Source organism: Bidens hawaiensis, unplaced genomic scaffold, assembly GCF_021521415.1.
Source record: "Bidens hawaiensis isolate Kalapana, Puna unplaced genomic scaffold, B.hawaiensis_p1.1 tig00054174_1, whole genome shotgun sequence".
In the NCBI taxonomy this organism is placed as follows: Eukaryota; Viridiplantae; Streptophyta; class Magnoliopsida; order Asterales; family Asteraceae; genus Bidens; species Bidens hawaiensis.
The window spans coordinates 66,333-75,227 of NW_027499773.1; the positions used below are offsets into that span (position 1 = coordinate 66,333).

At 31.5% G+C, this 8,895-nt stretch overlaps 1 pseudogene across 1 annotated transcript; it reads left to right on the forward strand.

Moving 5' to 3' along the window:
* Nucleotides 1–494: 494 nt before the first annotated feature.
* Nucleotides 495–5,965, forward strand: LOC143600501 (putative xyloglucan endotransglucosylase/hydrolase protein 28; annotated as a pseudogene). The gene is made up of 5 exons (XR_013147482.1): nt 495–818; nt 969–1,069; nt 3,058–3,261; nt 3,373–3,377; nt 5,298–5,965. The product of XR_013147482.1 is annotated as a putative xyloglucan endotransglucosylase/hydrolase protein 28 (transcript).
* Nucleotides 5,966–8,895: the final 2,930 nt, after the last annotated feature.

The window sequence follows — 8,895 nt, forward strand, 5'->3', positions numbered from 1 at the left end:
AAATATGGCAATGAAGATCTTCCCGTGAAAACCCAACTTCGATCACCACCTATGTAACCTTTTTTTGTGGATTATCAGTTTGAATCCAGAGCTCACATGTCGTGTGTTACCCTAGAGAGTTCTGCTTTTGTGACGGTACAACGACCGTTAAGTGTGCCAGTCAACCGATATGGTTTCCCAATAGAACGTCTAAGTCAAACTCTAAAACCAACGTGTACCCAGTTAGAATAAAATAGTCTGATCATAGTGGGACAACAACATTCTCCGAATCCAAATTTAAAGAATACGGTAACCTAATAAAAAGTCGTTTAATAATAATAATTAAATTTAGGTAACAAAAAAGCTCAAGATTTACTTCCTAATCTATAATGAATAATCCCACACCTAAATCATTATCTCTCCAACTTTACAAAAACAAATTAACACTAAAATATTTATAAATAATAAAAAAATAATATACAAAAATAAAAAAAAATAATATATGTCCAAAATGACAAACAGCTCACACCTTTCACCACCGATAAAACCCCCCACTGCCTTCTCTTCTCTCTCTCTCCAAAACCTCTGCATATTTCAAACTCTTATTATTTCTTGTAACAACAACTGTATGCATTAAAGAGTTGTACCATAAGCTTCAACAATGAACATGTACCTTCAGTTTGTTCTCATATCGTCTTTTGTTGTTCTGGGTCATGGGCTCTCAAGAAACCTCCCAATAATATCTTTTGATGAAGGGTATTCTCAGTTGTTTGGAGATGATAATCTTATTGTGTTAAAAGATGGAAAATCTGTTCATTTGTCGCTTGACGAGCGAACAGGTCAATCTCATTAGTAAACCCAAATGAATATACATAATAATATAACATAATAGTACATAAGTAATATTGTTGGTTGTGTTTTATTTATTATTATTATTGTTGGTATTATTATTATTATTATTGATTTGGGTTTATTTAATGAATTTGCAGGGTCTGGATTTGTGTCACAAGACCTTTATTTACATGGGTTATTTAGTGCCTCCATTAAGCTTCCTGCAGATTATACAGCCGGAGTTGTTGTGGCTTTTTATGTGAGTTTTTTTTATTTTAAAAAATTAAATAATTTTATTTAAACAAAAATATTATTTGAAGGTTACATATGGAATAATTTATTTTGATTTTCTGTTTAAAGTTTCCATCTTTATGATGTGGAATGAATTTATCAATCACTTAAATATTATTTATGTTGTGGCTTTTTATGTGAGTTTTTTTATAAAATAATTTTATTTTTAAAAAAAGTTATTTTGAAGGTTACATATGGAATGAATTATTTTGATTTTCTGTTAAAGTTTCCATCTTTATGATATGGAATGAATTTATCAATCACTTAAATTGCTCAAGAAATTTGTGTATTTATTGATGAATTTGTTCACATTCTGGAAACAGTAGAGTATTTAATATTTAAAATTTAATTTATTATAAATGTGGAGAAAAGAGTCAACAATTCAGCAATTTTATTAGATTATGCAAGCCATATGTTGCAATTTTTTATTACAGGGTGATTTTGTTTAATTTTGACAACTTTGTAATTAGGTTCATTAATTTATTGTTTAAAATTTTATATTTTGTGTCTTGGAATGAATTTATTAAGTTATAAAAAATCATAAGTGAATATTATGTGTTTTTAAGAATATTTACAAGAATATTTCAAGATAATATTTTTCAAGAATATTTTCTAGGATATTTTCAAGAATATTGTCTAGAATATGTTCAAGATTATATTTTTAAATAAGATTAAAAACAAAATGGGATTGCTTGCATCTTGGACTACTGTTTTACCCTTTTACATTGAAGTTTGATCAAAGGTAATAATAATAAAATTGGATTTATTATTGCACCTCATTTCTTGATAACAGTTCCTTTATCTTTTAACTACAGTGAATATTATTATTATTATTATATATTTCCTCCCCAAATTCACTACTTTTAATGATTTATACTTACATTTAAAATTATAATTTTGTCCACATGTTTTTACTTTCTATATATCAAGTTTGGAATTATACATAAAGGGATTCTTCTTGTCTGGTTTAACCTGATTATTATTGTTTGTATTGTAGTCTATGTCCATGATTATGAGTAATGTGTTCATGTAAATACAATGTAAACAAACAATAAAACGAGTATCGGCAAGTCCTCTACCGAATACCGCAATACTTTTTTAAAAAAAATCATTACTTAATTACTTTTGATTATTTTCAACTATAATTTTTTTCACCTTACTTAACCGATAAATACTTTTATTAAAATTTTACGGAAGTCTTGACGATGAATCAAACATCGCAAAAAAAAAAACTTGTTTCTCGATGGAAAACACTATAAACCGATTAGGCTATGTATAGTGGAGGGGCTACAAAATGGGGCGATTTGCGCCATGTGACGCCGTGTCAGCAAATGGTATGTTTTGTTTTTGGGGTGTAATGGTGTTGTAGCCACATATATAATATACATATATATCACACACACACATATAATAATAATACACACACACACAACATAGGCGAGAACTAGTTCGTGCCCCCCCCCCCCAATCGCCCCACAAATCGCCGGGGGGGGGGGGGGTGCTTGCGCCCCAAATCGCCGGAATTCGCCCCAGTTGTTCGCCCACTAAGTTTGGCCTTATGCTGACAAGTGTCCAATTAACATTTCAATATTTTGTACATTAAAGATTTAAAATCTTGATTTAGTCACATTAAAGTTGCAATATTTACTCTCATTTTAAACTATACAATGTGAACAAACAATAACACGACTATTGACACGTCCTCTACCGAATACCACAGTACTTTTTAAAAAAAAATCTTTACTTGATTATTTTTACCTTTAAATTTTTTTCAAATAAACCGATGGTCAACGCTATAAACCGATTACTTGGACACTGTCTAAGTAACATATCAGTATTTTGTGCATTAAAGATTTAAAATCTTGATTTTGTCAAACATTAAAGATGCAATCTTTGCTGTCATTTGAACACTGAAAAAAATCAAGATTCTTATACCTTTTTGTGTTCATATTGCAGATGTCAAATGGGGATACATTTGAAAAGAATCATGATGAAATTGATTTTGAATTTTTGGGAAACATTAGAGGAAAAGAATGGAGGATTCAGACTAATATTTATGGCAATGGAAGCACAAAAGTTGGCAGAGAAGAAAGATATGGTCTCTGGTTTGATCCCACTGATGATTATCATCAATATAGCATTCTTTGGACTAAAACTCACGTAAGTTATTTATTTATTTTATTTTGTTCATTTAATAAGTTTATTATTTTGATGGACCACAAGCTATCAAGAATGAAAAAATGACTATACTTGATTATTAAGTTAACTTAGATTTAGTGAAATTAATATTATGATGAGTGTGTGGAAGTAAAGGTGATTTTAGCTCAAATTTTTACTACCTGAAAAGTGAAAAAGATGAAATTATTTCTGGCTAGTTTACATTCTTTCTGCAAAAGTTTTTTCATATTTTTCAAGTTGTCATCTCCTTGCTTTTGAAAGATGTTGATATGACACCACTTGCTGTGGTCTCATTGTAATATGCTTTGAATATTTTGTTTATGTATTTATATATAGAGAAAATCACCTAAATGTTCATCTTGAAATCTTGACCAATGAGTTTGATAAAATAATCTTGACTTTAAAAACTTCAGATGAACTAGTGTTTGATAAGTGTCACTTCTCGCATAAGATTTTTTAATGTTGGCACGACGGATTTCCATCTGGCACATCCTGTTGCACTAGATGAAGGAAGCGCCAGATGGAAACATGTGCCATTTAGAAGCTTTCAATTGGCTGAAACAATTTCTTTAACTAAAAACAAGAAAAAGTCCAATAATATTTTTGTAAAAGAAAATATTGCCAATTTAGTGATTTTCTCTTTTATGTACACATATATTTCAAATTTTGTTATAATAAAGTAGTTCTTATCGAATTATGATATTTGTTGTGTTAAAAAGTAAAGAAAATTGCAAGTATGTTGCAATTACCGGTCAAAAGATACAATTCCTTTAGCATAAAAGCGTAACATGAAACGTTGTTCGTATACATATTTTGTCACATTTGTATTCCTAAGATGGCATGGTATCATAATATGTTTAGCATAAAAACGTAACACAAAACGTTGTGCGTATACATCTTTTGTCACATTTGTATTCCTAAGATGGCATGGTATCATAATATGTTTAGCATAAAAACGTAACACGAAAAGTTGTCCGTATACATCTTTTGTCACATTTGTATTCCTAAGATGACATGGCATCATAATATGTTTAGAACAACAACATTTCATGAAATTGATGATGATGCATGTGATGTTTGTATGTCATGGTAAATCAAGTACTTTATGGGTTGGTTGGTATGGAACCTGTTGAAATACCCAAATGGTCCTCACTTTATAATATGATATTTTTTTACCATTTAAAGCTGCAGGTATAATTGTTTCACTGGTACATTGTATGTAGTAATAGAAACAGTTGTTAGCTTTATGTGTATCAATAGTGACATTTCTCTGCATTTCTTCAATCATAACATCACCTGCATCTGCTACCCTTTAATTTTTTTAATTATTCCACATAAAAAGAAGGGTAAATTATTAATTTTCTTAAAAAATCTTTTTTTTCTTCAAAATTTATAAACTTTCTTTTTTATAAAATTTGTTTTTCTTAACCAATGTTACTTACATTGTCAAAAAGGCGAAACCTTTGTATGTTTTCTGGGCAATATGCCTGAAAAAGATTCATTTTTCATAAAAAGGAGGGTAATTTAGTAATTTCTTGTTTTTTTTTCCTTCAAAGTTTTATAAAGATTTAACCAACTTTTTTCTTATATTTGATTTGGGTAACCAAATTTATTCGCACTTTCGAAAAGCAAAGAGATTGTTTGTTACCCGGGCAATGCGTTGGAAAAAGTCAACATGGTCAAAGTTACGGACCCATACAATATATAGAGGAGGGTTATTTAGTCATTTTCTTGTTTTTTTTTCTAAATTTATAAACATGTAGCCAATTTTTTCTAAATATTTGTTTTAGGCAACCAAATATATTTGCATTCTCACAAAAAGGCTTAAACTTGGTTTGTTTTCCGGGCAATACGTCTGGAAATAGTCAACACTGTCAAAGTTACCGATACATTAGACTGCAAATAAAATCTTTTAAGGATTTTTTCGTGTTTTTCTATATGATATCATATGATATGATAATGAGTCTTGTTTTTTATTTTTTTTACTGAATTATTTATTATTTTGATTTTTGGTTCAGATTCTATGTTGATGATGTTGCAATAAGAGAGATCAAAAGAACCGAGTCAATGGGAGGAGATTTCCCTTCAAAGCCGATGACTTTATACGCAACGATATGGGACGCTTCCGAGTGGGCCACAAATGGCGGCAAATACAAGGTTAATTACAAATACGCCCCTTACATCGCCGAGTTTTCCAACTTTGTCCTCCACGGATGCACCGTGGACCCCGTCGACCTCACATCGCTAAAATGCGAAGACGGTAACACCAAAATCCCGACGAGTATCACCCCCTCACATAGGGCAAAAATGGAAAGTTTTAGGAAAAAACACATGCAATATTCGTATTGTTACGATAAAATAAGGTACAAAGCGCCACCTTCTGAGTGTGTGATTAACCCGAAAGAGGCGGAGAGGTTGAAGAAGTTTGATCCGGTGACGTTTGGTGGCGGTCGTGGTCACCATGGGAAGAGACACCGTAGGGGACAGGCGGTGGCGGCGATTTAAGGATGGTGGTTGTTTCTCTATGTTAATGTTACTATCATTTTCTTTTACTTTTTTATGTTTCTTATTTTGTTGATGTTTTTGTTTTTTGGTTAATTTTTATGTGAATAGAGGACAATGGTGGGAAAGCATATAATTTGTTTGTGGTGGTGATTGTGTGGAAAGAATATGAGATTTTTGTTGATATGGTTTTGTTAGGTTTATTAGTACTCGACTTGACCTGACCCGACCTAACTTTTTTTTTGAAAATCAAAACTGGAGAATGGACCAATCTAAATGTGATACGTATGTCTTGATCTAGGGTCGTTTTTGAGGATCGCAAAAGTTTTTTTGGGCTGAAGGAAAATTTGGGTCTTAAATGAGTTAAGGCATTACGAGTACATATATTTTTTTTTTCAAAAATAAATATACAAGTAAATAAAAAAATTGGGTTTAGTCACCACTTGGCCTTGTCTCGGTCTTTTTCTGGTTGGAACGGTGACGGATTCATTATTTTTTGGTTAGAAGTGACAAAAATATGAGTCCTTTTTCAAAAATAAATATTAAACTAAAAAAATCGGGTCTATCGGGTTTAGTTGACCACTAGGCTTTAGTGACGGATTTAAGATTTTTTTGTTAGAAGTGACAAAAAATGAGTCTTTTTTTTTAAAGTAAATATATAATTAAAATAAAAATCGGGTCTATCGGGTTTAGTTGACCACTAGGCTTTATCTCGGTCTTTTTCTGGTTGCAACGGTGATGGGTTCATGAATTTTTTATTAGAAGTGACAAAATATGAATCGGTTAAACGAAAAATTTGCATGAAGTAACAACCAATCTAACAAATAAATAAAACTGAGCATAAAAAAATTAGAGTAGTTAAATAGTACTAATTTTGTAAAAATACAACTATTGTGATTCTCTATGGAGACTGAAGTTTTTTTTAATAATATTGTAAGGCAAGTTCTAACAATGTGGGTCTAGTTTATGACTAAAGTGTCCCAAGTAAGTCAGATGATCAAAGTGTCCTATGTTACAGTTACATGACCAAAATGCCCCCATTTGATAATTATATGACCAAATTACCCTTAAGTTGGTCAAAATTTTAAACAAATTCTGAATAATTGTGTACTCTTGTGTATGTTGGTGGTGGTGTGTGGGACACTCCTCTATAGTTTCAAGGTATGTTTTCATAACCGGTTCAACCGGACAGGTTGTAGGTTCAACCGGTCAAACTGGTTGAACAACTTTTTTCTTAAAAATAACGGTTAAGGTTAAAAAAATGTTAAATTAAAAAAAAAGATATTTTTTCCATGGTAAACCGATTTAACCGGTCTGGTTCTTCGAGCGAATTACATAGAATCAGACCCGTCGGAACGGCTGAACCGGTCCGGTCTCAAAAACACTTTCAAGTTAAAAAAAAGAGAAAAATCACATAGGTATAGGTATCGGTTGTGCACATTAGTTTGTTAAAAACATATAATGTTCGTGCAAGATTAATATTTAAAATGGTCTCTCACACATACAAATTGTATATACATAGATATTTGATATATAACTAATATTTAAAAGTTATTTTATTTGGTGAAGATTTTACTCATTATTTTCGAAGACCAATATACCAAAGATTTTAATTTTTATAAAATATAATGTATTGTCGAATTTATAAAAGATAAGAAAAATACACCCAAGAACTCTTGGGAATATGCTATGCTAGCAAACCATTAAAACATTTACGTGTATGTTTTCACAAAGTTTAAATGTTGCCTAAGTTTCACAAAACTTTTGACATATTAGTCATGATTTAAAAGTTTTATTCTTAGTTCACTTTATCATATTCCAAGATTTTGAAAATTACAATAGCAATAACTCTCCAATTTGCTATTTCTAAATCATCACCTTTTATAAAAATGCTATGATGAAAAGTAATATAAAAGTCTAGATAACATCATCCTTTGAAATATTAAAGAAAACAAGTATCACTTAATAGAACTTAAACCTAAAGAATTAACTTAAGCATTAAAGCATTATGGACAATAAAATATTAAAGATGTATAGATTATTATTATACCTTATCAACCAGTTAGCTTTAAGCATTATGGTAATCTTCTCTATCTAATGAACATGGGGTTTGCTTTAAAATTTCAAACCGTCAGTCTTGCACCAACCCCTCGAGTATATGCTTCAACAGAATTCACATAGTGGAAGATTATATAAACCTCTAGTACTACATAATATAAACCATTTACACGTTAAAAAAAATAAAAAACCATGTTAAGCCATAGACATATCCATCGATACAATAAAAGACCGGCCTTTATGCCTTATTTACCGTGCATGGCAAAGCGAAGAAAGTATCGAAGTCTCATTATGATCAGGCGCACCCTTAGGTCCCGAAGATAGGGCCAGGTTGGCCCAACTTCTTCGGCAACACCAGGGCGTCTTTGCTTGGTCATATAACGATATGCCAGGCTTAGATCTAGTGTTACCGATTAATACAAGTTTAAAATTTCAATTATGTAAATCATGTAGCCAATCCAGATTGTCATTTAATACTTCTGCAATTCCATTAAAAAATAAGGCATATTGGTTTTTATTAATCTCAACTATCGTCTTTTGGTCACTGCCGGTCTCAACTAATAAATTGACTATTGATGGTTACAACTTTTAACTTATTTGTTTCTAACGGTCCGCGACTAACAGAATCCTAACACCATTAGTTGCAGGCCGCCGGAAAACTCAAATTTTTCCGAAAACTCAACATATTCATCCCAAACATCTTGGTAACTTTGTATCGGACCTTTGGGAATTTTTTTCTAGTAAAAGCCTCAATTATTAAGGTCGCTGGAACCCTAAAACCATCACTGGAATCGGTTGATGGTGCTTAAGTGATGGTCGTTGCTTGGCGACGAGTCAATTGACTTGCTGGTAGTGGTGGGTGTTTTCCGGCAAAAAATGACTTTTTCGGTCAAAAACGTTTTTCCGGCGACCTGCAACTAACGACGTTAGGATTATGTTAGTCGTGGGACCGTTAGGAACAAATACATTAAAAGTTGAAACCACCAGCAGCCAATTCGTTAGTTGTGACCGACAGAGGCCAAAAGACAATATTTAGACTAACAAAAACCAATATAC